This window comes from Myotis daubentonii, chromosome 2 (genome assembly GCF_963259705.1).
Source record: "Myotis daubentonii chromosome 2, mMyoDau2.1, whole genome shotgun sequence".
Classification (NCBI taxonomy): domain Eukaryota; kingdom Metazoa; phylum Chordata; class Mammalia; order Chiroptera; family Vespertilionidae; genus Myotis; species Myotis daubentonii.
The window spans coordinates 51,898,583-51,923,428 of record NC_081841.1 but is presented as its reverse complement, the minus strand read 5'-3'; the positions used below and the strand labels follow the sequence as shown (position 1 = coordinate 51,923,428).

The 24,846-nt window shown below is 43.4% G+C and overlaps 1 protein-coding gene and 1 pseudogene across 1 annotated transcript in view; one reads left to right on the top strand and one right to left on the bottom strand.

Moving 5' to 3' along the window:
* SLC4A8 (solute carrier family 4 member 8) overlaps positions 1-24,846 on the bottom strand; it is a 124,382-nt gene that overhangs the window by 92,902 nt on the left and 6,634 nt on the right. The window lies entirely within an intron of this gene.
* Positions 11,405-12,016, top strand: LOC132225734 (high mobility group protein B1-like; annotated as a pseudogene).

Genomic DNA, 24,846 nt, shown 5'->3' with positions numbered 1-24,846 from the left:
TCTCTGTCATCAATGTTTCTATCTCTCTACCCCTCTCCCTTCCTCTGTCTCTAAAAATCAATAAAAACAGCCCTAGCTGGTTTGGCTCAGTGGATAGAGCATCGGCTTGTAGACTGAAGGATACTGGGTTTGATTCTAGTCAAGGGCACATGCCTGGGTTGCAGGCTCAATCCCCAGTAGAAGGCGTGCAGGAGGCAGCCAATCAATGATTCTCTCTCATCATAGATGTTTCTATCTCTCTCTTTCTCTCCCTTCCTCTCTGAAATCAATTACAAATATTTTTAAAAATCAATAAAAACATATTTAAAAAGTAAAAAATATGTAACATAATACATATCTCCAAGGGGCTTACAATTGAATCAGGAAAACAGGATTTACTGTATGTTAATATAATGACAAGCTAATTGAACATAGAATAAGAACCCTATGAATAATATAAACAACAAAGATTGTAAAAATTCAAAAGAGAAATGATCTTTATGACTTGGGGCACTTTAGGAACATGATACACAGAATATGGATTTTATCTAAATCTGAAAATAGTTGCACCAAGGTAAGGAGAGTAAGCATCTTAACGCTTAGGCAAAGACTTAAGAATGCACGTGGCCCATTCAGGGTAACAATGATTTGGACCAAAGGTGAAAGTTACAAAGAGGAGCAGTAGGAAGTGTAAAAAAAATGTGGTAAAGAAAAGCTATGGCCAAATTTTGGAGAGTTGGCTAATTAGTCCTGCTTTTATTTTTCTCACATGATAGAAAGTAAAACACTGTGGTCTTAGAGGGCACCTCCATGCATCAAGACCCGGTTTAATAGTGCAAATACATTGTGTCATTTAATATTCATAACATCATTATTTCTCCATTTCACTGGTAAGAAAATTGAGACTCAGAGAAGTTTAGCAGCTTTCTCAGAGCTAAGCAGTCTTTAAGCTGGGATTCAGTCATTTATTAATTCCAAACGTATTTACTAAGAATCTATGTATTCAGCCCTGTGTTGGGTATTGGGGAAACAGCAATAAGACAAAAACAGGGCCTTGCCCTCTTGAGTCTTACCATCTAGTGGGGAGAGAGCGAACAAGATAATTACAGGCTGTGGTCGCTCCAGTGAAGTAAATAACAGGTCATAATATAGAGAGTAACTGACATAGGGTTGGGGAGAGCTACTTTATTTTATTTTTATTTTTTTCTTTATTGATTAAGGTATTACATATGTGTCCTTATCCCCCCATTGTCCTCCTACCCCCACCCCCAGCCCCCAAGGGGAGAGTTACTTTAAATGGGGTGTTCAGGGAGGGCTTCTCTGAGGAGGTGAGGAGAGCTTCTTCTGGTGAGATGAGTCAAGGACAGGTCTGTCTAATTCCACTAGTTCTTGGCCTCTATGCAACATATCCCATATAAGTGGTACCATTGCCAAAATCTGCCATTAGGGGCAAGCCAGTCAGAGGAGGAAACCGGGGCGGGGGGGCGGGGGTCAGTTAGACTAGCTCTTGCAACATGGTAATTCAAGAGGGGCCGAGGATAGTGACCAAAGGAAAAGTATGCCCACGTTTTCCTCTCCCCAGAAAGACAGCTCCCGGCCATGGGAGTGGGCTTGAGTGGGCAGAGTAAAGAGAGGACTGAGGGAGTAAGTAGAGGATTCCCCGGAGCTCCGATGGGTCCGATTTCCCTCCAGTTCAATCATGGAACAAGTCAGAGCCCCTGGCCCTTGACTCCAGAGTCCAGAGCGCCATCTTCTGGTCTGTTGTGAAAATTACAAAAGGAACGAGGCCACAGAGCTGGCTTCTGAGGCTGCCTGAGGCGGCTGCCACCCGGGGCGTTGCAGCCCGTAGGCCCTGCCCCCCAAAGCCCACCCCCGGACTAATTGGGTCTCATTCCCTGAGAGACCCTGGGCTCCAGGCTCCAGGTTTCTAGCTTTTATTGCTCCCCTACACTGCTTGGAAAAATGCAAATATGCTGCTCTCAGCCCAGCCAGCAAGCTGGGGGAGCTGGAAGAAGGACATTCAGTCAAGGACACCGCCTCACGCTCTTACTGTTCTAACGAGAGCAGGAAGGAGACAACCAAAGAGCAGGACATAACTCAGCCTTCTGAGGCCTGCGCAGGATGCTTGGCCTGGAATGAGGCATGCCATTCAAAATACACCTAGAGATACACTGCACACATCCTGGGAAGCCAGGAGGCATGCTACATGGATAACTTTAATTAATCCTTGCACTGATTCTATGAGATATGTTCTATCATCCCATATGAGAAAGCTGAAGACTGCAGCTTAAAGGTGTAGATTGCACAGATCACACAGCTGGCACAGTTAATAAATGGAGACGCTGGGCTCTGAGATCAGATGTATCTGATGTAAGTGCACATGCTTAACCACCTACTGCCTCCCACGGGGCTGCCTGGGGCCTCCACCCTTCTCTAACGTCTACAGGCTCCAACCTCCCTGCATGGCTTCCAAATGTGGCCGTCCTTCCAGATTTGTATCTCTAGATCCTTCTTTAATACCAGTGGTGGGGGGGAGGAGGGAGAGTAGGTCTTGGACCCCCTGTAAAATATATGGGACTCTCCTTTCAGATAAGTACACGAAAACCCCAAATTTTGTATATAATTATAAGGCTGTGTTCACAGCCTTTCCAGGGAAGCAGCAGGCACCTTCCATGTATTATCTTTAAATATTGGCTGAGAAACATTGAAATTCTCTTATTCAGAGGCAAAAACACAAGAAACTCAAAAGGTCTAAGAAAATGTGCTCATATAATTGCAACCAACTCTTCCTTCCAAAGCATCTTAATTCCTCCATCAATTCACCATGTCTCTTGCCCTGTTGACTGTCCAAAGGGCCACCAGGGCAGAGGTTCTAGTCCAGTGATGGCGAACCTCTGACACGCGTGTCAGAGGTGACACGCGAACTCATTTTTTGGGTTGATTTTTCTTTGTTAAATGGCATTTAAATATATAAAATAAATATCAAAAACATAAGTCTTTGTTTTACTATGGTTGCAAATATCAAAAAATTTCTATATGTGACACGGCACCAGAGTTAAGTTAGGGTTTTTCAAAATGCTGACACGCCGAGCTCAAAAGGTTCACCATCACTGGTAGTCTTTACTTGCCATTAAGTACTCCCAGTTCCCAGCTGCATCTCATACCTGACTGACTTTCTCCCACTTCCTCTTAATTACACATCTAAACCCAAGACAAGGCTGGTGGAAAAAATGTGGAGACTCAAGGAAAGACTTAATTAGGGCTTGTTTGTGCTGTCGTCTGGGAGAATTTCCTTTGAAGGGAGGGGAAGTGGGAAAGAGATACCATTCTTCACCAAGCTAAAGAGGTTATGCAGGTGCACGATTTGCCTTCAGTCCTTGCCAAGTCACAGCACAGCCAGAGACTACAGAACACAGGTTTCTTTGTTCACGGCACGCTGCCAGCCTGGAACACGGCACATCGCAGGGAAGAACAATGAAGCACCACAAAAGCTGACTCTTGACTGGGAAAATCAGCCCCCTCCGTTTGTCATCACCAACACTATTCATAGAAATCCCCTGTATTTACTCACTTACACCTTGCTCCAAACTAAGTGAGACCAAACACAAGTAAAATACCAGAAACCTACATTCTGCCTTCTCTGGAATCATGGGAATCTCTGGGCAGAGGCAGAGGTGGCGGGAAGGACCACGAGAAGGGGCAGACAAAATAGAAAAGCAGGCCTTGGATGTAATATGTCATGGGACTTCCAGACCCGTATGGGAAGTAGTTCCAGAATTTGGGAGAATCAAGTGTTAACCAGGGACCACTTGCCAAGTCCTTGATGTCAGATCTGAACACATTTATATTAATTAAATACATCTATCTTATCCGTTTCTAACCCAACCAAGCCCTGCTTAGAAATCAGGTCTGTGTACAATAGTTTCACCCTACATTTTATCTACCTGGGGATAAGGCCTCCTGAGCTTGTTATACAAGTAGGAATAGGAAAGTCCCTACTTTCAGCCAATAGACCTAGAATATCCTCAGGGCGGCAGCAAATTCAATACCTCATATTTGTATAATTCTATATACTCTTAACTTCTTTATCACCTTATCTCATTTCCCTTCAATGCGTCTGCAAATGTACACAAAACATTTCGTGGACTAGGAAGCTGCAATGTGACTAGCATAGGGACTTGCTCAGGTCAGTTAATAGCAGAGCTGGGTCAGGAACTACGGATGCTGCCCAGCCATGTGGCTCAGTGGTTGAATGTTGACCTATGAACCAGGAGGTCACAGTTTGATACCTGGTCAGGGCACATACCCAGGTTGCAGGCTCGATCCCCAGTGTGGGGCGTGCAGGAGGCAGCTGATCAATGATTCTCTTTCATCATTGATGTTTCTCTCTCTCCCTTCCTCTCTGAAATCAATAAAAATATTTTTTAAAAATAAAATAAAGCAAATCTCAGGCCTTCTTAAAAAGAAAAAGAAAAGAACTACTGATGCTTTCCACTTTATTGAGTAGCTTCCTAGAAATACAATTCCATTCAGCCACTTCTTGCATAAAATTGAATTGGTTTCAATGGAACAGTGAAAATACGAATTTCTTTTAGAATTGACATGAACTCCCCATCGCTAAAACTCAAGGTTTTTCCTCTGTTACTCTTTCCTATCAGATGACAGTTTCATATAATTTTCACTTTGGAAAGCTTGTCAGTGATACCCATTCATTAGTTTACTTAACAAACTCATGAAGTTCTGAAAATAACTATTACTGCTTTTTATCTCAGGAAGCACATATCTGACTTAGATATAAATTCAGTCCAAACTACTCTTATTACCCATGAAACATCCCTTGAGGCCTTTTATTTTGCAGTTAATAAAAAAGAAAAGAGATCCATTCAGACATTTGAGCTGGGGCAAGAAAGAATAGGTATAGAATTTGAAGGTATTTCACTGATTTATCTTTGTTTGTTTGTTTTGTTTTGTGGTTGTTTTGTTTGTTTGGTTTTTTTTAACTCCTACTGTCAAATTGAAAAGGCCAGCTCCTCTTTAAAGTAGGCAAAATTTCTCTGTACTTTCTTTTTTTTAAAATATATTTCATTGATTTTTTACAGAGAGGAAGGGAGAGGGATAGAGAGTTAGAAACATCGATCAGCTGCCTCTTGCACACCCCCCACTGGGGATATGCCCGCAACCAAGGTACATGCCCTTAGCTGGAATCGAACCTGGGACCCTTCAGTCCGCAGGCCGACGCTCTATCCACTGAACCAAACTGGTTAGGGCACTGTACTTTCTTATAAAAGAAAGAATATATGCTAGGTTTACTAAGAGCTACCCAGGCTATGAGATGGTCAGCCAATAAATATCAAGGGGAAAACAAATCCAGCCTCAAGACAGAAATAGACACAATCGGCTTTGCTGGGTAAACAAAATGAACAAGAGCCATTACAATTGGATTGTAACCTAATGATCAGTTTGGGCCTCTCCAGAATTTCTTGTCCCTGTCCCCTTAAAAGTCCTATAGACCAGCTTTCTATTCAACACAATTTCTCTCCACAGCACCCCTGAAAAGGGGCCATCCAATTTCCTGGATATTTCCAGTGACCGGGAGCTCACTGCTGATTATCGGCCAGTGGCCACATTCCTGGTTCAGTTTGTCTCCTTGAAACTTCCACTCTTTATATTCCAAACGCTCCCCTCTGTAGTTCCAAAGAGAAAAGTCTGCTCACTCTTCCACATGGCGGCCCTTCAAATAGTACAGCCAGTTAGGATCCCCTCCCTCGTTCTTGTCTTCCTGAGAGGCCATGGTCAGGATGGGATTGCTGTCTCCAGCAAGCCCCCTGCGATTCTAGACCCCTGGGAGAACTTCCAGCAATGACATACAGAATTTAAAAAGATTCCACTATGTTTGTTTTCGTATGTGATAATGGTTGTGATTAATCTTAGCAGAGGCACACTGTAGTATTTAGGAGTAGTATATCATGATGCATACTACTTATTTTCAAATATTATAGCAGTATAGATATAGGAATAGATGGATATGCCTAGGTAGAGATAAAAAGAGAGAGACATAGAAAGTAAACATGGAAAGATGTTAACAATTGTGGAATCTAGTGGAGGCTTTACAGATGTTCATTGTCCTTGTTTTACATCTTCTCTCTATGTTTGAAATTTTTCATAACTAAGATTTTGGAAATAGAAGTGGGGGATTAAAGAGAAATAAAGATATTTTTAAAAACACAAATCATCAAACAAAAAGAGACCTCCATCCAACAAATTCTCAGGCCAGTGAGCACTACTTCAGAATACCTCCTGCCCCAAGCTGGCCAAATGCCAAAAGTACAGATTATCCCCAAACTATTAAGATTCATGCCTAAAGCAAGACACTCAGACAGTTTAAATGATAATGAATGTGCAAAGGTATGTAAAGGGAGAGGGGAGAGAGGAGAGGGATGAGGGGAGAGGGGACAGGGGAGAGGGGAGAGGGGAGGGGGCAAAAGGAAGAAGGAAGGAGGAAGGAGGAAGGAGGGAAAAGGGAAGTTATGACCTAAAGTCTGTCCTTCTGGTAATACTGAGTTCAAGATAAAAGTATAGGCACTTTATAACAATAAATGTTTACTTTACAATAAAGATCTAACAAATATCAAATAACATAATAATAAATATACAAGGAAGAATTGACACACATAGTATTATGAGAAGAGCTTATTTTACCTCTCTCAATCTGTGACAGAGCAAGACAAACAATAAGTAAAGATATATACTTGAGGAACATAATTGATATGATTGGTATATATTAAACACAATATTTTGAAAATAAAGAATATATCTTTTCAAGGGCTTATGAACTATTCACTAAAATTGACTATTGGAGCAAAAGAAAAATAATAAATTCTGTAGAGTAAAATATTCTATTATCATAATGTAATAAAACTTTAAATCAGTAACAAAATTTTTTAAACTCTACTAAATGGATTTTTTAAAAATCTTAAGTAATTAACTCATAAGCAAAAAAAATTAAAATTGACACTGCATAAGACTGAGACCAAAAACATTTTATAGCTTTAAATAATTACACATATAAATATGAAAATGAAAAAAATGAATTAAGCACCCAACTCAAGAAGTTAGAGAGCCACAGAAAAACTAAAGACTTTCAAAAAAAATTATTAAATGAGAAAAAAGAAAAACAAAAGAGCGTATAAACATATTCAAGAATATTTCAAATTAAATTACAAAGCTATAGTCATCAAAATAGTATGGTACTGGCATAAAAACAGACCATAAACCAATGCAACAGAATCTAGAGCCCAGAAGTAAATCCATGCATATTTGGTCAACTACTCCTTAACAACAGAGCCAAGGATACTCAATGGGGAAAATAATAGTGTATTCAATAAATGTGGTTGGGAAAACTGGATATTCACATGCAAAAGAATGAAATTGGACCCTTATCTTACACCACTCACAAAAATTAGCTCAAAATTGGTTAAAGACTTAGATATAAGACCTGAAACCATAAAATTCCTAGAAGAAAACAGAGAGAAAAAGCTCCTTGACATTGGTCTTGGCAATGATTTTTTTTGGTATCACACCAAAAGCACATGGTACAAAAGCAAAAACAGATACGTGGGACTACATCCAACTAAAAAGTTCCTGCACAGCTAAAGAAACAATTGACAAAATGAAAAGGCATCCTATGGGATACATTTTTCCTCAAAAATTAAAAATAGAACCTATGGGAATGTAGGAAAATATCTGCAAACCATATATCTGGTCCAGGATAATATCCAAAATGTATAAGGATCTGGGAGGGGCTATCGTGGGGTCCAGGTCTCTGATGGCAGGAGCTTTGGCCGTGTCCTGGGATCACTGTGGCCCTGCTGCTCTGCTGGCCGCTCTGGGGCTGGGTCAGCAGCCACACCCCAAGCCTGGTCTCTTTACTTTTTGTCTTGCTCTGTCACAGACTGAGAGTAAAATAAGCTCTTCTCACAGGCATAGCTATGACTGTGGGGTCAAGGTCACGCAGCTGCTGGTGTTCCCTTGGGAAGGCTGGACTATTCAATCCAAGGTGATGGATGAATTTGGGAACCAATCTGAGGTGAAGGACTGCGCCAGCTGCTACGACTGGGTTACGGCCTGCAGTCCTCTCTGCTGGTGACAAAGGCAGCCACGTGCTGGAGAAGGAAGGGCGCTCCCAACTGAGTGTTCATAGAAGCTGTGCCGCCCAATGGTCGTGTAGCACGAAATGTTACTCTGGTCTATCCCAAAACTGACCACACCTGGAGGACACCAGACGGCCAGCTGGTGCCACCCATCACATTCTCACTCTCTACCCCCAAAATTAAAAAAAAATTATAAGGTACTCATACAACTCAACAGCAAAGAAAAAACCAAATAATTCAATTTTTAAATGGGCAAAGGACCTGAATAGACATTTCCCTAAAGAAGACATGCAAATAGCTAATAAGTACATGAAAAGATGCTCACTGATCATCAGGAAAATGCAAAGCAAAACTAAGTGAGATATCACATCAACCTGTTAGAATGGCTATTACCAAAAAGACAAGAGACTTCCACAAACTGGACACTGGCTTCTCCACATCTGCTCCCAAGCCACATCTGCTTCCAAAGAATACTTTGAGAAGGTAAGTCATCCCATGTGCACCAACAGCTTCCCGAAAGAACCACAGCTGAAACTCACTTTTAGCATTTCAAAGATGACTATGTATAAAAGGCAAAGCACCAATTATGCTTGCATTCATAAATATCACTCTGAAAGTTTTGTTTTTGTAACACTGGCCTAAGGCTTTTTCACATGGTTAGTTACTAACATGAGTCCTTTATTAGTAGCTTCTTGATGAGGAGCTAGTGTTTAGAATGCTTAGCTCATCTCTTTCTTTGATCATGTTTCCAGTGGAAGGAAGCACTCTTCGTACCCTTACGTGAACCTTCATGAACATCAGAGTAGTACCACAAGTATTGGAAGCTTCTGATCAAGGGTCCTGAAATTTTCTTCTTGATTTTCTCTGTATTAAATTAAATTGCCTTTTAAGGTAACAGAGATCATAGTGTTAAGTTGTTAGCATCAGCTGTCTAATTTAACTCTTGGAGTGGATGCATATGTGATTGAAACAAATGTGAATCATGTTTTCTAAAATACATGGTGGCAAAGTGACTTAATTGATCATGTATAGTCCTCATCCCTGAGGTTTCTAGTTTACATAGTCATTTTATTATTTGTTAGCTGACTTAGTGTCTACATACATTTCTAGATATTGATTGAGTATAGTTATAAAGGATATTTATTTAATCCAGGGATTGCATTTTGAAATCATTGTAATTATTTTCTTTTCTGAGGTACTCAATGTAAAATATATAATAAAATTTTTAAAAAAGAGTTATCACAATCACCATTATTGTTTAATGTAATTTATGAAACATCAGAAAGAAAAAGATTAAATTATAACATTGCAAACCTGGAAAACCTCAGAGAATCAACTGAAAACTATTGCAAGCAATAAGACAATTCAGAAAAGTGGCTGGACACAAGATTAATGTGCAAAAAAAATCAATAAATTTTCCTATAAAACAAAGCACAGTTGATTAGATAATAGAATGAGAGAAACTATTCCTGTTACAGTAATAAGCAAAGAAATGAAAGATTGTCCTAGCCAGTTGCTCAGTGGCTAGAGCACCAGCCCAAGGACTGAAGCGTTGCAGGTTCGATTCCTCTCCCCTTCCTTTCCACTCTTTCCAAAAACCAATAGAAAAATCCTCGGGTGAAAACTTAACAACAACAAAATAATAATAAAAGAACAAGCAAACAAGTAATAAGCAAGAACTACATGGAAAAAAAAAAAACTGCTACTGAATGGCACAGAAGTCTTAAGCAAATCGAATGGCATACCCTGTATCTGGTAGGAAAAACTCCATTTTATTAAAGCCGTTAATTCCCCTTTACTCTTCTATAAACTTCAGGACATACACACATTACCACGAGGGTTTATTTTTTCATGGTCAAGCAAAACTATCCAGGAAAACTGAAAACACAGAAACAAAAACAAAAACAAAAAACTGGGTAGATTCCTTCCTTACCTCCCACCTGCTCTGGAAGGAAAATGCTCCAGAGTGAACATTACACTGGGAGCCTCTTTTCTTGAAGAATGACTGCAAAAGGGCCCCAAAATGGCTCCCCTGACAGAAACTCCACACCACCCTGTTCCTCACACTGAACATCACTGCCGGTGGCAGAGCTCCCGCTCCCTGCAGCCCAGCCTTCCCACAGCCACAGCCCTGGGCAGCGGGGATCTTCAAGCAGAGAGCTGTAAACACGAAGCTCCTGAGCTGTCACCCTGAGCAGCACGTAGAGCACTGGGATCTCCAGGCCTTGTGATCTGAAGGCTTTATGTGAATGAGAGATGCTGTTATGGGTTGAATATTGTGCGCCCCTCCCCGCCCCCCAAAAAAGACACGTTGAAGTCCTAACCTCCAGTACCTCAGAATGTGACTTTATTTGGAAACTAGAGGCCCGGTGCATGAATTCGTGCACCAGTGGGGTCCCTCAGCCTGGCCTGCAGGATCGGGCCAAAACCGGCTCTCCTACATCCTCCAAGGGGTCTCAGATTGCAAGAGGGCACAGGCCAGGCAGAGGGACCTTGCCGGTGCAAGATCAGGGCCAGGGAGGGACGCAGGAAGTTGGCCAGCTTGGGGCGGTGGGGACTGCGAGAGGGCTGCAGGGCATGTCCAGCCCATCTCACTCAGTCCCAATTGGCCGGGCTCCAGCAGCAAGCTAACCTACTGGTTGGAGCATCTGCCCCCTGGTGGTCAGTGCACGTCATAGCAAGCGGTTGAGCAGACTTAGCATATCATTAGCATATTACGCTTTGATTGGTTGGACAGATGACCAGACGACCGGACGCTTAGCATATTAGGCTTTCATTATATAGGATAGGGTCATTGCAGATGTAATTAATTAAGATGAAGTCATACTGGAGTAAGCCCCCTAATCCAATATAATTGGTGTCCTTATAAAGAGATGGCCTTGCAAAGATGGAGGATTGGAGTGACATCTACAGTCCAAAGAATGACAAAGAGTGACAGGAAGAATACATTGCGCTCCAGAGAGACAGCGCTGGGGCAAGTTCGAGCCAGATGGGCACTGGGTGACTGTGTGCTTGCTGAAGAAAAGTAATTAAACTTGGGCAGCCCTGACCGGTTTGACTCAGTGGATAGAGCGTCGGCCTGCGGACTGAAGGGTCCCAGGTTCGGTTCCGGTCAAGGGCATGTACCTTGGTTGCAGGCACATCCTCAGTGGGGGGTGTGCAGGAGGCAGCTGGTCGATGTTTCTCTCTCATCGATGTTTCTAACTCTCTATCCCTCTCCCTTCCTCTCTGTAAAAAATCAATAAAATATATTTTAAAAAAATAAATAAATAAACTTGGGCAAATGAGGTCCTTAGAAGCTGAGAGATAAAATGTCAGCGTATGCATTTTTTTTTAGCAAACTTGCTGGGAGGAGCATCCAAAGGCTTCAGTCAACTCCTCAGAGTTTTCTAAGAAGTGCTCAGAGACATGAAAGACTAACGAGAAAGGAAAATTTGAAGACATGGCAAAGCTGGACAAGGTCATTATGAAAGAGAAATTAAAACTTATATCCCTCCTAGAGGGGAAACAACAAAGAAACTCAAGGGTCCCAAAGCACCTAAGAGGCCCCCTTCCACCTTTTTCTTGTTTTGTTCTGAGTATCACCCAAAAAAATCAAAGGAGAGCATCCCGGCCTACCCACTGGTGATGCTGCAAAGAAGCTGGGAGGGATGTGGAATCACACTGCTGCAGATGGCCAGCAGCCTCGTGAAAAGAAGGCTGTTACTCTGAAGGAGAAATATGAAAAGGATATTGTTGCAGACCGAGCTAAAGGAAAGCCCGATATGGCCCAAAAGGGAGCTGTCAAGGCTGAAGAAAGCAAGAAAAAGAAGGAAGAGGAGGAAGACAAGGAAGATGAAGAGGAGGATGAGGAGGAGGGGGATGAAGAAGATACTGCTGCTGAATAAGTTGGTTCTGGCACATTTCCCCTCGTCCATAAAGCATTTAACAGCCCTGTACACAACTCATTCCTTTCAAAGAGAAAAAATAACTGAAATGTAATCTGTATAAGATGTTTTTAAACTGTACGGTGCTTTTTTGAATGTGTATTTATTTGCTTGTTTATTGTCGTTAATTTTCACCTGAGGATATTTTTTCCATTGCTTTTCAGAGAGAGTGGAAAGGAAGGAAGGAGGGAAAGAGAAACATCAATGTGAAGAGACACATCCACTGGTTGCCCCCCGCATGTGCCCCATTTAGGGGCCTGGGATGGACCTGCAACCCAGTTATGTGTCCTTGACTGGATTTGAACGATGCCACAATTCTTCGGTGCCTGGCCTGAAGCTCCAACCACTGAGCAACACTGGTCAGTGCCAAATGTGTCTAGATAGCCCTGTCCTGGTGGCATTTTCAATGATCACTAACCTTGCCTGGTACAGTATGGGGGCTGTAAATTGGCATGGAAATTTAAAGCCGGTTCTTGGTGCACAGCACAAATCAGCAATATATGAGGATGGTAGTTTTTACATCTTCAGTTGTCTCTGATGCAACTTACACAAAATAATTCTTGTTCTGTTAACTGAATACCACTCTGTAATTGCAAAATCAAAAATTGCAGCTGTTTTGTTGACATTCTGAATGCTTCTAAGTAAATACAATTTTTTTAAATTAAAAAAATGATTGCCAGGAAGAAGCATAGAAGGGTTCCTGTATACTATAGGTTTTAGATGAAGCATGGCTCTGCAGATTTCTCCAGAACCGTGAAACAATAAATTTCTGTTTTAAGCCACACAATTAGTGGTACTTTGTCACAGAAGCGCTAGGAAATTAATACAGATGTCTACAGTCAGAATCTGTGCATTCCACACTAGGCAGGCAGCTGAGCACCTGGTGGAAGTTGTCAATAGTTTTAAAAGGAAATTCTGACCCAGCCAACATGGCTGAGTGGCTGAGTGTCCACCTAGGAACCAGCCAGTCACAGTTCGATTCCCAGTCAGTGCACATGCCCGGGTTGGGGGCTCGATCCCTTGTAGGGAGCTTGCAGGAGGCAGCCAATCCATGATTCTCTCTCATCACTGATGCTTCTTATCTCTCTCTCCCTCTCTGAAATCAATAAAAATATATTTTAAAAAATAAAAGGAAATTCTGACTGTCCAAGCTAGAAGTGCAAGGATCTCACGTTTGAGAGACACACCCGGGGGGCAAGACATGGCTTTCACAGGCCTCCTAACTTTGTGCAGCCTCCGCCTTGAGGACTTACTGCCTGGGCTGGCTCCCCCTCATTAAGTGCAGTCTCCTAATGCAATGAGCCCACTAGCCAGGACCAAGCTGGCTCTGTTATTACATAACGCTAGTAACCCCTAGGATCCTGGGGACAGAGGGCCCCAGACCGACTTCTGGATCTGATACCGCTGCACGTGGGGTCTAACTTCTGGAGACAGCCGAGGCATGTCAAATTATGGGGGCCACCCGGGTCACATTGTGTCCCTCACTATACCTGCGTCTCTCCCACTTAAACCCATCAGCCTAATTTTTACTCATTCTTCACAAATCTGGTCATGTCATCTCTTCCTCCAGCAGGTAAACTAATCACTCCCTCCTGGGCCTCCCATATACATGTCTCTGATACGGCTCTTATCACACTCTAGAGAAATGTTCAGGAGACTGGGAGATAGAGACTAGCCTTTCATCTCTGACTCCCTCGTACCTAGCACTGTACCACACACCGATAACGCTTTGTGGCTTCCACAGAGCTTTCATATACATTAACCTTTCCAACTGTGGACAGAATGTTAGAATATCCTTGCTTATCCCAGGAAGAAAACCTCTCTCCTGGAATAATTTTATTTGTAGCTGGCGATCTCCCTCATTGTACAGAGTTCCCTGAGAGGGACATGCTGGTTCTTTGCACACCTCTCGTCCTAACCCCATTTACACCGAAGTTACCCTTAGTAAATGCAACTGCAGCTGCTGCCACCACCACACTTCCTATTTTCAAGGAGACATCTGATAACCCCGTTCCGTCGCTCTGCTGTTTTCTGTCTCATGAATCTCCAGGCAGTCCAATTTGTTTAATACCATGTGATCTGCTGCACCCAGACCACATTTTATGGTCTTAATTTAATTTATTATAGACATTGTGGCATGTCTGTTTTTTTCAGAAAAACAGGCCACCTCTTACATTAGTTATTTGGCCATCAGCTCACTCCAAGTTGACAAGGGCAGGAACTTTTTATATCTCTTTTTCTAGTAATGGATAATATTTCCTCCTGGAATAAGAATCAAAAACCTTAATAATGTTCATAGCCTTTGATCCAGCAAGTTCCACTTCCAGAAGTTTTACCCTAGGAAAATCAGACTTTACAGCAGCACTATTTATATGTAACAGGGGAGACTTCATTGGGGAATTTGGTGCCATCTATCCAAAACAAACACGAAGGATGTGGTTGGCCACCGAAGATCAACAGGCCTGAGTTGTAATGAAATGAAGAAATGGTGATCTCCCAGGCTCACCCAGCACTAGCGGAGGTTGAGATACAGCTTGCTCTGGGGAGCTGGGAGATAGACCAGGCACTGGACCAGCCTCTTGCCTCTAGTCCTGGGGTCACTTCCTCTGCAAAGGGGAAGTCCTTAGTCCCCCTGGTTTCTCACGTATCTCCCAGTCCTGCCTGGGAAATCGCCTGGTGCAAGGGCATCTTACAGGATAAAGCCTAGAAAAATGGGAGGTCCATCCTTCCCAATCACTGCTGCGATGTGTCCCCACCTCCCCACGGGGAGGCACCACTCAACTCTTTCTCTGCTCTTTAGAGAGTCTGAGCATCATTTCCTAGGTCTTTCTTGGGTGTTTCTCTCTGCTTCCTCCCTGCCAGACCTGCATTCCTCCCCACTGGCTGCCACCGCCACCACACTCCGCGGGATGCCTCTCTATGAATTGACACAAGAGGCCAAGGGAACAGCAACCACCACCAGATGTACCCTTGTCTCATTTCCATTCCTTGCGCTGCTTTCATTTGCTTTGGGAGGAAACCAAAATGAAAGAACTTTGAGCAGGATCCAAGTGGTCATTCTTGCCTACCTTCAAATCCAGGCCAAACTTCGTGGATCAGCCAAACTCATGAATGATCTGTACGGTCCCTGCCCCAGATCAGAAAACAAGTAAGTAAAGCTTTCGGGTGGAGTCACAGGCACATACTAAGAACGTCACATGTTGCCTCCACTGGCATTTGTCTTCAGGTCTGAGGGTCCCCAGTGCATGTAGTAGAGTTCGATGGCTCTCCTGTCAGCACAGAGAAGTGGCTCCGGTGCCTGTGTTGCTATTGCTAAACTTCGGAACATTATATTCTGAGTGATTTACATGCATTACCTCATCTAAATTTCAAAATAGATTCATATCAACATCCTCTTTTTAATAAGAGAAAACGGAGGTTTAACAACTTGCCAACAATTAGTGCCAGCTAACTAAGGGACTTCATGCCTTCACTCTGAGAGTCTCTCCTTTGTGGGTAGGAATGCTAGCAGGGCCTCCCAGCCCCATACACTGCAATGTGCCTCCCCCATAGGATCAGGCCTGTGACGAATGGGTGAAGTGACCTGGCACCTCTGGTTCCAAAGGCAAGAAGTACATGAGTCCCAGCATCAGGACTTCGCTCCTCTATGAGGTCTCAGAGAAGCTGCTCACATATGCAGCAGGCTAGATTCCCATTCAGACATGGCTTTCTCAGCTTTGTAAGTCAAATGATAAGATTCACACTGGCAGTAAGATTCTCTGGTTTCCTAGGTAGGATTGTCACATTCCAGGTTCTGTAGAAGATCCCGGTTTTGGTAGACTCAAAGCAAATTCTTAATGCCCTTGGAGGAAGTCTGGGGGCCTTTGGGCTGGTAGGACCCCTATTTTCCCTTTGCTCTCTCCCTTGGCTGAAGAATAGTCCACTGAGTTCTCCCACATAACAGACATCAGGGTGGGGTGGACACCAAGAGCAGTCTAAGCTCCAGCTCAACAGTGTCAACAGGAGCCCCAGTTCCATCATCCCTCTGCTTCACCCTGTCACTGTGTGGGTGTTGTCCTCAAGTAGGCTTCTGATGGACTGTCTTATTCTTGTCTCTGTTTGTTGTTGTTTTTTCCCAAAGAAATAAAAGCTTTCCCAGAGGCTTCCAGCAGACACTCTTCTTTGCCCATTACTGGCAAGGAGCATGATCGCCATATTGAGCTTGGATTAATGACCAAGGAACCAAAAAATGCCAGGAGGTCAAATGCCCTGACCACTATAACCTTCAAATTTAGCGCCTGTGGGTTCATCAGGCTATTGAATGCCAGGTCTGGAAAGTACACTACAGAGCCCATCAGGATGTGAGAGTCCATCTCCAGCTCTGAACAGTGGGGCTGCTGCTGCTTCTGTTCTTGAGGCATCCTTGTTTTGTGCCTGTTAAGTCACTCAGTGGTTTGGCAAGCCTGCAATAATTTCCCATAATTCTCTTATCACAGTTAACCCCCAATATTTTGTCTTGATAATTAACAAGCAGAGCCATTTTTTTTGAAGTTTGAGCTCATCCTTGTTGTGAAAATATATGCCTGTCACATGTTACTGTGGTCTGGCAGAATGGGCATATTTTAAAGCAACACTTAGCCTGTCTTCTCTGGGCAGAATGAGATATGAAGGAGTATATTCATGCTCCTCTAAGGTCCTGCTGAAAAAAATTATGTCATGTAAACAAACTGGATAATCCACATCCCCAATCCAGTTTTTCATGGAGTGGTTGAAGGGATCAAATGATTTTGGGCATCCCTTCAAATTGATAAAACTCCATGGACAAGTAAGAATTTTATTTTTTCCCCTCACTAACCAAAGGTTTTTCTTAGTATCACTCCTCGCCAACTATCACCAACTCCCTCTCTGGCAGTGGGTCCCAACTCTGAGAAAACCTATAAACATCTCCATTGTGTAGGGCTATTTAGGGCTGGGGGTTACAGGACCTCACTGATAATCAGTAGCTCTTCAGAAAGTTTCTGTAAATCCTTGATTTCAAACAAAATCTATTTTAATCTGCTCTCAGCAAACTTAACTCACATTCCATTCATTAATAAAGAAAAGATTATTTTCGTTTAGGGCTTTCTTTTTAGTCTCTTCTCCTGATCTCTGGGTCCTTAGAAATCCCTGAGATCAAAGCCATCTGGCTTTATCCACACAGAGATTCAAGTGGAACAAATCCAGGAGAGTGCAGAGGGACAGTGCTTGGCTTTGTGTAGCCTCTGCCCACTCTACCCACCACACCTGGGGGAAGGACCACTTTGAACCTACATGCTGCCTTTGGAGAGTGCCAATATTTTATAAAGGCTGGATTTAAAATTAGATAGCAGGTAACTGGAAGAGCCAGGACTCGGCTCAGGTCTCACTTCAAAACTATTTTCACTTACTTTGTCAAAACCATACGCTGTTGATGCGTTTGTCTACCTATACACCCAAGAGAACCAACTAGAAATCCATCAGAGCCACAAAGAGAGCTCAGTAAGTTGACTGCTTTTAAAATAACTTTAACCATTTCAGACAATATCATGAAAAAAGTTACTATTTAAGGTACTTAATAAAATCAGCATGAGGCATTCTCTGGGGAGTAACAGTAGCTGCCTCTGGGAGGAAAACTGGGTCACCAGGGGTAGTGGAAAGGAGACTTACACTTCACAAGACTTTTGAACTTTTCATTCTTGTGCCATATGCACATTACCTATAGAAAATAAATAAATAAGGCTCTATGGGAATTAATAAGTAGTATGGCAAAAATTTCAGGACATTAGAGTGTTGTCCCATGTAACAGGGCTGATTCAATTCCTGGTCAGGGCACACGCCCAGATTGTGGGCTCAATCCCCAGTAGTGGGCCTGCAGGAGGCAGCCGATCAATGATTATCTCTCATCATTTATGTTTCCATCTCTCCATCTCCCTTCTTCTCTTTGAAATCAATAAAAACATTTAAAAAAAAAAAAAAAAGAAGACATCAGGACATTAGAATAGGTATTGAGTTCTATTGCCTCTCCTTTACCTTCTTTTTTTTAATTATTTTTTTCCAATTATTATTTTGCATTAGTTTCAGGTGTACAGCATAGTGGTTCCACAATCATATACTTTACAAAGTGTTCCCCTGATATTTCCAGTACCCCCCTGGCACCATACATAGTTATTACAATACTAGAGGCCTGGTGCACAAAATTCGTGCACTTTGGGGGGGGCCCTCAGCCCAGCCTGTACCCTCTCCAATCTGGGACCCTCTCATGATCCAGGACCACTGGCTCCTAACTGCTCAACTGCCTGCCTGCCTGCTTGGTCGCCCCTAACTACCCCCCTGCCAGGCTGATCACCTCTAACTGCCTCTGCCTGCTGGCCTGATTGCCCCCAACTGCCCCCCCTGACAGCCTGGTTGCCCCTAACTGTCCCCCCCCCCCACCAGCCTGGTTGCTCCCAACTGCCCCCCCTGCCGGCCTGGTCGCCCCACACAGCCTGCTGTTTGGTTGTTACTGTTACTGTGACGGCATCCCAGACAATTTGCATATTCCTCTATTATTAGTATAGATGCTGTCCTTTATATCCCCATGACTATTTTCTAACTACCAATCTGTACTTTTCAATCCCTTCACCTTTTTACCCAATCCTCCCTCTCCTCTGGCAACCATCAGTTTGTTTTCCGTATCTATGAGTCTGTTTCTGTTTTGTTTGTTCCTTTATATTGTTTGTTAAATTCTACATATAAGTGAAATCTATGGTATTTATCTTTCTCTGATTGATTTATTTCTTAACACAATACCTCTAGGTTCATCCATGCTGTTGAAATGTTAAGATATATATATACTTTAATTTTATTTATTTTTTTATCCTCACCTGAGGATATGTGGATATGTTTATTGATTTGAGAGAGAAACATCAATGAGAGAGACACATTAACCGGTTGCCTCCCCTATGTGACCTGACCAGAGATCAAACCTGAAACCTAAGTATGTGCCCTGCCAGAAATCAAACCCCCCACAACCCTTCAGTGTATACAGGATGATACTCTGGCCAGAGCTACACCACCAATTTTTTTATCCACTCATCAATTGATGAGCACTTGGATTGCTTCCATATCTTGGCTATCCCATATAATAAAAACCTAATATGCTAAGTGTCTGGTCGACCAGTTGGCTGTTCAAGCAAAGTGTAATATGCTAATGATATGCTAAGGCTGCTCAACCACTCACTATGACATGCACTGACCACGAAGGGGTAGATGCTCCGACCAGTAGGTTAGCTTGCTACTGGGGTCCGGCCAATTGGGACTGAGTGAGATGGGCCTGACATGCCCTGGCGCCCTCCCTTGGTCCACCCACCAACCTAGCTGGTCAACCTCCCGCATCTCTCCCCAGCCCCAATTGTGCACCAGTGGGTCCTGCTGCCTGGCCTGTGTCCTCTTGCAATCAGAGACCTCTCGAGTGATGTCAGAGAGCCAGTTTCAGCTCAATCCCAAAGGCCAGGCTAAGGGACCCCACTGGTGCATGAATTTGTGCACCGGGCCTCTAGTTATAAATAATGCTGCAATGAACATGGGGGTGCATATATCCTTTCAAATTAGTGTTTTGGTTTCTTAGCATATATACCCAGAAGTGGAATCACTGGGTCATAAGGCAGTTCCATTTAAAATTTTTTTAGGAACCTTCACACTGTTGTTATTTTTTAAATAATGTTTTTATTGATTTCAGAGAGAGTAAGGAAGATGGAAAGAGAGATAGAAGCATCAAGTATGAGAGAGAATCATTGATCAGCTGCCTCCTGCATGCCCCCCTACTGAGGATCAAGCCCACAACGTGGGCATATGCCCTTACTGGGAATCAAACTGGTTTCCTCTGGGTGATGAGACGACACTCAACCAACTAAGCCATACCAGCCAGGCCTCCACACTATTTTCTACAGTAGCTGCACCAGTCTGCGTTCCCACCAACAGTGTAGGATTCCCTCTTCTCCACAACCTTGCCAACACTTGCTGTTGGTTGATTTATTAATGATAGCCATTCTGACAGGTGTGAGGTGAGATCTCATTATGGTGTGTTTAATTTTTTTAAATTTACTTATTGGTTTTTAGAGAGAGGAAGGAAGAGGGAGAGGGAGAGAGAGAAACATCAATTTGTTGTTCCGCTTATTTATGTGTTCATTGGTTGCTTCTTGTATGTACCCTCACCAGAGATCGAACCGGCAACCTGGGCATATCAAGACAATGCTCTAAACCAGGGGTCCTCCAACTTTTTAAACAGGGGGCCAGTTCACTGTCCCTCAGACCGTTGGAGGGCCAGACTATAGTTTAAAAAAAAACTATGAACAAGTTCCTTTGCACACTGCACATATCTTATTTTGAAGTAAAAAAAAACAAAACGGGAACAAATGCAATATTTGTATTTGCATGTGGCCCGTAGTTTGAGGACTCCTGCAGTCTAAACAACTGAGCTACCATTGTGGTTTTAATTTGTATTTTTCTGATGATTAGTGACTTTGAGCATCTTTTCATCTATTGTCCATCTATATGTCCTCTTTGGAGAAGTGTCTATTCATGTCCTTTACCCATTTTTTAACTGGTTGATTGGTGTGTTTTGTTTTGTTTGTTTGTCTTTTTGTGTTGAGTTGTATGAGTTCTTCATAAATTTTGCATATTATGGGATGTTTCATTGGTGAATATCTTCTTCCATTCAGTAGATTGTCTTTTCATTTTGTTGATAGTTTCCTTTGCTGTGCAAAAAGTTTTTAGTTTGATGTAGTCCTACTTATTTTTTCTTTTGTTTCCCTTGCCCAAAGAGAAAAAATGTTGCTAAGAGAAATGTCTGAGATTTTACTGCCTATGTTTTCTACTAGGAGTTTTATTGTTTTGAGTCTTACATTAATGTCTTTAATCCATTTGAATGTATCCTTGTATATGGTATAAGAAGGTAGCCTAGTTTCATTTTTTGCATGTACCTGTCCGATTTTCCCAACTCCATTTATTGAATAGACTGAATTTACCATATTATATGTTCTTGCCTCCTTTGTCAAATATTAATTGACCATATAAGCACGGTCTCTCCTTTGCTTTTAATTCAAAACAATACTGAACAACATTCAGATGCTATCAGATAGATGCAACCATTTCTAACGAAATTCATTGTTTTTTCAAACACTAAGAAGATAGGAATTTCCTTTCTTATTTTTCAGGGATAGATAACAGGTTTTGCTCTTAGCTGGTTCGTGGTTTGCTCTGGGGGATAGTTTATTACTCCTTTTATTACTTTCCTTTGAGCAAAATAATTATTAGGTTGAGATCCAATTACCTCTGTTTCAGAAGGTTCAGTGTGCATACCATTTCTTTAGAGAGCTATTAAGCAATCAGATATCATAATTTTAGGAAGAAGGAGTTCTCACAACAAAACCTTGCAACATTTATGTGTTTTATTCTTCACGATTATTAAATGTCTCTTTTGCAAAAGGTACACACAGATCCTGGACATCTTGAGTACTTTTAAGGAGAAAATCTTGTGTTATTTAAGTAGAAAAGTGCATAGTCACAATTTGCCAATCCCACGTGTTTCCCAAGAAAGGAAAAAGTATTCATTGTATGATATGAGACTTCTGTTATATTTTTGAAAATGGACCAAGAGTCTCCCAGAAAATATAATATTTACAATAGGAACCAAAATATAAAATACTGAGGAGTAATGCCAATAAGAACTGTGCAGATTGGGGAGGGAGAGCACCAGAAAATTTTCTGCAGATCATAAACTAAGGATTCAAGTAAATGAAGGGACTTGCAGAAAGTAGTGGTGAAGAGTTAGACCCTGGGGTCACAGGGACCTGCTGTGCTTATATACTGCTCGCTTGGGAAAAAAAAACAAAAAAAACGGGGGGGGGGGGATATTCATAGTACCCATTTTTCTACTCCTTCCTAGAGAAGGGGCATTGTTTCCTATGATGCTGTCTCTGTCATACCAGGTTTCATAATGGATAAAGATGCCAGCACTTTCTGCAGCAAAAGGGGTAGAGGCCAAGACAACTGGGCCTAAACTTGTGAAAAGCTGTATTTTCAAGTGGAATCTCTGCTATGAGTTCTTGTCCAATGTCCACAGTCTTATCTCATGCATGGTCACTGTATTAATCATGGTTCCCTAGAGAAACAGAACATAGATTTATTTTAAAGAATTGACTCACATGACCAAGGGTGCTAGCAAGTCTGAAATTTGTGGGGCAGACCAGCAGGCTGAAAACTCAGATAGGGTTTCTATGTTGCAATCTTGAGGCTGAATTGATTCTCTCTCCCCACCCCCTTTCTACCCCCGAAACCTCAGGCTTTGCCCTTAAGGCCTGGAACTGATTGGATGAAGTCCACTCACATTGTGGAGGGTAATCTGCTTTATTTAAAGTCAACTGATTGTATATGTTAAGGACATTCACAAATGCCTTTTAAACAACCTCTAGGCTAGTGTTTGACCAAACAACTGGGCACCATAACCTAGTTAAGGTGACACATAAAATTAACCAACACAGCCACCTCCCAGCTAGAAAGGGCCTCCTTGACCCTCTCGCAAACTACATTTCTTTTCCTTATTCACCTCCAAGGGCTTAGTTAGCATTTCTCCCTTTAGATCCTCCTAACACAAAGAGACTGATAAAAACCTCTTTCCTGTAGGCTCTGTGACTACCTTTAGTGGTCCTCTCAGTGCTTCCCAGGCTAGCTAACACACACACACACACACACACACACACACACACACACACACGTGTGCACATGCTATTTCTTGGGGGGAAAGGAGCTACGTCAGGAACTCAAGCTGATTTATCTTATAAATGCCAATGTAAGGTGACTTTCTGACTCCTCTCTCACTTGAGGTGGGACAGAGAGGGAAAGAAAAACCTATACATGGACTTAACCTCCAGTGCAGTGGTTCTCAACCTTCTAGCCCTTTAAATACAGTTCCTCATGTTGTGACCCAATCATAAAATTATTTTCGTTGCTACTTCGTAACTGTAATGTTGCTACTGTTATGAATCGTAATGTAAATATCTGATATGCAGGATGGTCTTAGGCGACCCCTGTGAAAGGGTCGTTTGACCGCCAAAGGGGTCATGACCCACAGGTTGAAAACCACTGCTCTAGTGGGACAGCCAGCTACATATAATAGGAAAAAAAAAAGGAAAACAACCTAATGTCCTATAATGAATGGTTGGTTAAATTTTAAAAAAAAAGATTTATCTACATAAAGTGATTCATGATTTTATATGAGATTTCATCACCTTGAAAAATATATAATATAGTAAATTTAAAAATTCAGGTCATAAAACAGTATATTTGATATGATTCCAATTTTGTAATATACACAGTAAGTACATACCTATGTAATTTCATATATATGTATACATATAATTTCATGACTATACCTATAGTCATCTAACATAGATTAAAGACAAATCATTATTTTATACTAGAGGCCCGGTGCAGGAATTCGTGCACCAGTGGGGTTTTTCAGCCTGGCGTACAGGATGGGGCTGAAGCCGGCTCTCTGACATCCCCTGAGGGGTTTTGGATTGCAAGAGGGCGCAGGCCAGGCAGAAATTGATTTGATTGGACGTGGGAGGTTGGCCAGCCAGGGAAGGACCTCAATAAGGCTCCAGGGCATGTCCAGCCCATCTCGCTCAGTCCTGATCCGCCAGAGCCCAGCAGCAAGCTCACCTACCGGTCAGAGTGTCTGCCCCCTGGTGGTCAGTGCACATCATAGCAAGCAGTTGAGTGGCCTTAGCATATTATTAGCATACTAGAGGCCCGGTGCACAAAAATTTGTGCACTCGGGGAGGGAGGGGGGGTCCCTCAGCCCGGCCTGTGCCCTCTCCCAGTCTGGGAACCCTCGGGAGATAACGACCTGCTGGCTTAGGCCTGCTCCCGGGTGGCAGAGGGCAGGCCCAATCCCTAGGTGCAGCCCCTGGTCGGGCTCAGAGCAGGGCCGATTGGGGAGTTGGGGCACCGCCCCATGTCATGCACAGAGCAGGGAGGATCAGGAGGTTGCGATGCCACCCTCAGTCACGCTCAGGGTAGGGCCGATTGGGGGATTGGGGCACCGCCCCCTGTCACACTCAAGGCAGGGTCGATGGGGAGGTTTCGGCGCAACCCCCTGTCACGCACAGAGCAGGGCCAATCAGGGGGTTGGGGCGTTGGCCCCTGTCACTCACAGAGCAGAGCCCATCAGAGGGGTTGGGGCGCCGCCACTCTCACACTCAGGGCAGGGCCGAAGGGGAGGTTATGGCTCTACCCCGTCACACACAGAGCAGGACCCGTTGGGGGAGGGCAGGGGGGGAAGGGGTTGGGGCACCACACCCTGTCACACACAGAGCAGGGCCGATCAGGGGGTTGGGGCACTGCACCCTGTCACACACAGAGCCGCAGAGCGATCAGGGGTTTGGGCAGCTCCCCCCTATCAGGCACAGAGCAGGGCTGATCAGGGGGTTGGGGCGCCTTCCCCTGTCCCGAACAGAGCAGGGCGGATAGGGAGGTTGTGGCCCCGCCCCCTGTCGCACACAGAGCCACAGGGCGATCAGGGGGTTCAGGGGGTTTGGGCACTGCCCCCTGTCACACTGATGCCGGTGCCGGGAGGCCTCGCGGCTCCGCTGATCCCCGTGCACTGGGTGTGTGTGGGGGGGGAGTGTCCCTCAGCCCAGCCTGCCCCCTCTCACATACTGGGAGCCCTCAGGCGTTGACCCCCATCACCCTCCAATCGCAGGATCGGCCCCTTGCCCAGGCCTGATGCCTCTGGCCTAGGTGTTCGGCCC